We start from the raw sequence: 5,554 nt of genomic DNA on the forward strand, positions 1-5,554 counted from the left end.
AACCAGCCCTGTTCGTCCCCTCCCCCCAGTGCATCCCAAAACCAGCCCAGCTCATTCCCGCCTCCCTAACCTGTTCTTCCTCTCACCTATCCCCTCCTCCCACCTCAAGCCGCACCTCCATTTCCTACCTACTAACCTCATCCCACCTCCTTGACCTGTCCGTCCTCCCTGGACTGACCTATCCCCTCCCTACCTCCCCACCTATACTCTCCTCTCCACCTATCTTCTCCTCTATCCATCTTCGATCCGCCTCCCCCTCTCTCCGTATTTATTCCAGTTCCCTCACCCCATCCCCCTTTTCTGATGAAGGGTCTAGGCCCGAAAAGTCAGCTTTTGTGCTCCTGAGATGCTGCTTGGCCTGCTGTGTTCATCCAGCCTCACATTTTATTATCTTGGATTCTCCAGCATCTGCAGTTCCCATTACCTCCGATCTTCATGCAATGCTCCGCGAAGGGGTACTAGTGAGCATGCGCCTATCCACACTCAAGATGGTGGCTCTGAGCCACCCTGGGGTAGGGAAGACCTTAACATGGCCGCCCTCCGCGCCGTCCTCACTGAGGGTATGAGAATGGAGGAGGTCATGTAACTAAGTCAAATAGGCTGCACATGATTGGGAACGGACTACCCGTGCGAGATCTTCCTGAGCCAGACAAAAAATTTTAAAAAACGCGGGGTCGCATCAAACACTTAGGACCGTCGGAGCGCCACCGTCACTAAGGAGGCGCGTTTGATACTTGGGGATTTGAGTCTCGCTGACGCTGCTGCCGTCACTTGTCAGGATGGCCGAGTGGTCTAAGGCGCCAGACTCAAGGATTTACTCCTTCCCATTGCGGGGCGGGCGTTCTGGTCTCCGACTGGAGGCGTGGGTTCGAATCCCACTTCTGACAATTATTTTTTAACAGCTCCTCTCTGCACAAGTGTGAGGTCCTTGTCTTAGCAGTTTTCAGCACAGCTCCATACGATCATTTTAAATTACCCACTCCAGCCACACTTGCAGTTTAGATCCACACAGATTAGATCTTTCTGTAGAATGTCGGACTAAACAGGATAAAGCACACACGAACTTTTTAAACACTTTTAATGCTAGTCTGCGAAATTATTAATAACCAGGTTCTAGGCCAGAAACGTTAGCTTTTCTGCTCCTCTGATGCTGCTTGGCCTGCTGTGTTCATCCAGCTCTGCACCTTGTTATACCAGATTGTATATGTACTGCAGGCTAACCCTTCAAGAAAACGTTTCATTTGCAAAGTAAACAGTTACAATTTAGGTATTGCAGTAATTTTTTGCATCAGATGCAAATCTTTCACTCCCTTAAGGTAAATTCTCAGCCTCTCTTCTGTTTCTAAATATTGCCAGCTATCATTATATCAATGCAAAATGTATTTTCTCCCAGTTCATTCCCTAAATTACCCTTTGCAAAGTGTCTTTTCCTGGCTGGTGGGAAGGGGGTAAAGAATGGAGACAGAGGAAACTTAAGTCAGAGAAATGTCAAGTGATACATTTCACTATGAAGAAGGAGGACAGACTTGCAATTGGACTCAGATTTATCGATTCAGACAGTGTAGAAAAGGCCCTTCAGCCCATCAAGTTGTCACTTACATAACTACCACTAAATGTGCGCTAATCCCAGTTTCCTGCACTTATCCCATATCCGTGAATGTATTGATATTTCAAACCATATTTTTTAAAGGTTGTGAGGTTTCTGGCCTCTGCTACCTTCCCAGGCAGTGATTTTCAGATTCCCACCACCAGCTGAGTGAAAAGGTTTTTCTTTCCCAAATCCTCTCTGAATCTTCTGCCTCTATCCTAAAACCATGTCTTCTCATGATCAACCAGGGGAAACAGCTGTCCTCTATTCACTCAGAGATGGTAAGAACTGGCTATGCTAGTTCTCTATTCACCTTGTCCAAGCCTTTCATAATGATATACAGCTCAATTAGGTCCCCCCTCAGTCTTCTCTGCTCTAAAGAAAACAATCCAAGCCGATGTAGTCTCTCCTTATATCTCAAATTTCTCCATCCCAAGCAGCAACCTGGTGAACCTTCTCTGCACCCCCACCCGGTGCTATTACATCCTTCCTGTAGTGAAGCGACTGGAAGTGTCCACAGTACTCCAGCTGTGTGACCTGACCAACGCTCGGTACAACTCCAACATTACTTCCTTGTTCTTGTTGTTTGTGCCACGACAATGCATGCAAGTGTCCCACATACCTTCTTAACTATCCTATTCACGTGCTCTGCTGACTTCAGGGATCTGTGAATAATTGCCCTAAAATCCTTATGTTCCTCTAAGCCACCCAGTACCCTGCTATTCATTAAATACTCCTTCACCTTGTTTCTCCTTACAAAGTGCATCATCTCACACTTATCAGGATTAAATACCATCTGCCCCTTGTCTACCCATCTGACAAACCCATCTATATCTTCCTGTTATCTACAACCATCTGCTTCACTATTAACCACTCAACCAATCTTGGTGTCGTCTGCAAATTTGCTTAGCATCATTGCCACATTTTCATCTATGTCATTTATGTATATAACAAACAATAAAGGTCCCAGTACTGATCCTTGTGGTTCACTGCTGGACCTCCAGTCACTCAAACAGCCTTCTACCAATACCTTTGCAGTAGACTTGGGTCCATTGGACAACTGGTTAAAGTTTAATTTCAGATGTTTGACTAGTGTTAAATGTGTAGAATCCGGTATTATTGCTTTAAATTCTTTGGTTAAAGCTAAAAGCTGAAGTGCTCTAACAGCAACACTTCCGTTATTATCTTCACTTTAAAATGGATAGTCAGGGATTAAAGCTCTCTGATGAAGTGTCTAGGCCCGAAACGTCAGCTTTTGTGCTCCTGGGATGCTGCTTGGCCTGCTGTGTTCATCCAGCTTCACACTTTGTTATCCTCTACCAATACCCTCGGTGTTCTATTGCTAAGCCAGTTTCTGATCAATCTCACCATTTCCCTCAGTTCCATGTGCTTTAATTTTCTCATTCAGTCTGTCAAGTGGGACCTTTAGCTTTGTTAAAATCCATATCAACTACATCAACTTAACTTCCCTCAGCCACACAATTGATCACATCTTCAAAGAATTCTGACAAATTCATCAGGCATGATCTCTCTCTGACAAAGCCACACTGACAATCCCTGATTAAACTATACCTTTCCAACTGGGTATTAAGTCGCTCCTTCAAAGGTTTCTCCAATAATTTCCCTACCACTGACATGAGATTCATTGGTCTGTAAACTCCTGGTTCACCTCTGTCATCCTTCCTAAAAAGTGAAACCACATTTGCGTCCTGCAGTCCTCCGGCATTTCCCTGTCGCCAGGGAGGAATTAAAAGTTTGTGTCAGGGTCCCTGCAATTTCCTGCCTCACCTCCCATAGTAGCCTGCGATCCAATTCATCCAGGCCAGGGGATTTGTCTGTTTTTAAGCTCAACAGAGCCTCCAAACCTCCCCATTCCTTTTGTCAAACTGTGCAAGTTCCTTACAGTCCCTTTTCCTGAATTCTGTACCTACCTATTCTCCTTTCCCAGAGTGAAGACTGAAGAGAAGTATTCATTCAACACCCTTCCAATATCCTGCAGCTTCACTCACAGATTGCCCCCTTGGTCCCTAATGGGCCCTATTCTTTCTTTGGTTAACCTCTTCCCTTTAATGTATTTCTAAAATATTTAGGATTCTTCCTAATCATGTTCACAAGTCCTTTTTCATGCCCCCTTTTCATTCTTCTCAGTGCTTTCTTAAGTTCCGTCCTGCACTTCCTCTTGGGGTGTAGCTGAATTGCTCCCTTTCAACTTGTTAAAAGCCCTATTCTTCTTCCTTGAATTGTCCTAGAGATCCAAGGTTCTCTGAACTCATTGCTCTTGCATTTCCCTCTAAAGGATACATGTTAGAACTGTACTCTCCCCAGACACAGGAATAGACTGGCAAACCTGGGAGTGATCGCCTCAGAGAAGTAATTTGATAAAAATGCTGTACTTAAAATGGTAAAGGGGGGGTCTGGGCCCGAAACGTCAGCTTTTGTGCTCCTAAGATGCTGCTTGGCCTGCTGTGTTCATCCAGCTCCACACTTTGTTATCTCTAAGCTTCTAGAGTCACTGGGTAAAAATCCTGGAACTTCTTAGCCTCACTCTAAGTATTCCTACAGACAATGTTTGCAGTGATTCAAGAAGTCAGTTTGCCTCCATCTTTACCAGCACAGTTAAGAGTAAATTCTGACTTAGCCAGCAACGCCCAAAACCAATGCATAAAAATAAAAACTTCTTTACAGAGTGGTTAGGATCTGGAATGCTCTACCTGAGAGTAATGAGGAGGTAGATTCAAACGGAATTTGATATTTTTCTTTAGGAGAGGATATGCAGAAGTAGAGAGGAAAAGTTGGAGTGTGGGACTAGCTGACTATTTCTATCATAGAACCGGCACTGACCTTATGGGCTGAATGGCATCATTCTTTGTTCTCTGATCCCATTCATAAAATGAGCAGAGCTACTGTCCAAAGTGACAGCATTAATTATGATCTGAAATTGTTGAAATCACTGCTAAATTTGGAATGCTGTAAAATATATGAGTGAAAGATGAGGATTGTTCCAGCTTGCAATGAGTTTCATTAGAATAGTGTGGTTTAAAGTGGAAATGGGCCAGAGAACAATCTGATTTCTCTATTTTTAGGCTAACTGTAGAATGGATAAAATAGGAAATTGGATCAATATTTAAATCAGGAACCAGTTCAAAACTATGATGGAAATGAAGCATTAAGTTTGGATTTAGATTACTCGAACAAAAAAAAATAGAACAAGTGGCCTTTCATATTACTAATCTGTGGTTTATGGGTTTTTCAGGTTCCAAGAGCAATTAGCAGCTCTAATTTTGATATTATTTTTGGCAATTTCTGCTGTCTGAAAAAAATGTCAACATTTGACAAGTATAAATGCTTATTGGCATTTGATGTGACTGTGAATATATTTAAAAAGGCAACATATTCTTCCATGCTTTTCACCACAATATAGTCTTAGGTAGTTACCACTACTATGAGAGCCATTTTGTTTTAGATGTAGAAGTCACTGCCAAAGCTCGCAGTTATTGCTCATCCTTTATTACCTTTGAGAATATGGCGGTGGGTCTTATCCTTGTACGGCTATTGATCATGTGTTGAAGGTCATTCCTTAGTGCAGTTAGGGAAGTTGTGTGCATTTGACCCCGTGAACATATTGCTACATGTTCCAGTATATTACTGCAATCATAACCGCTGTCTATTATATGATATTATAATCATAAGGCCATAAGACATAGGAACAGGAATAGGCCATTCAGCCCATCGAATCTTTTCTGCATTCAATGAGAACGTAGCTGATTTGATCAACTTAAACTCCACTTTCCTCATTGTAACTAAAAAAGGTATCAGAGCTTTGTTTTGAACAGAGACTATGTATTGATTTCTAGTATTTGTGTGTTGCAATTATATCTACTCTCCTGTACTGCATATTGTAATGATAGCTGTGAATGTTAACGCTGCAGTCTCATTTAGCTGTAGCATTGTGTTTCCCACAGGGGT

General features: G+C 42.8%; 1 non-coding gene across 1 annotated transcript; it reads left to right on the forward strand.

Annotated features, from left to right (window-relative positions):
- The first annotated feature begins 773 nt into the window (after positions 1 to 773).
- Positions 774 to 887, forward strand: trnal-caa (transfer RNA leucine (anticodon CAA)). Its single transcript has 2 exons — positions 774 to 811; positions 842 to 887. It is a non-coding gene; the product is annotated as a tRNA-Leu (tRNA).
- The last annotated feature ends 4,667 nt before the right edge of the window (positions 888 to 5,554 follow it).

This window comes from Stegostoma tigrinum, chromosome 1 (genome assembly GCF_030684315.1).
Source record: "Stegostoma tigrinum isolate sSteTig4 chromosome 1, sSteTig4.hap1, whole genome shotgun sequence".
Classification (NCBI taxonomy): domain Eukaryota; kingdom Metazoa; phylum Chordata; class Chondrichthyes; order Orectolobiformes; family Stegostomatidae; genus Stegostoma; species Stegostoma tigrinum.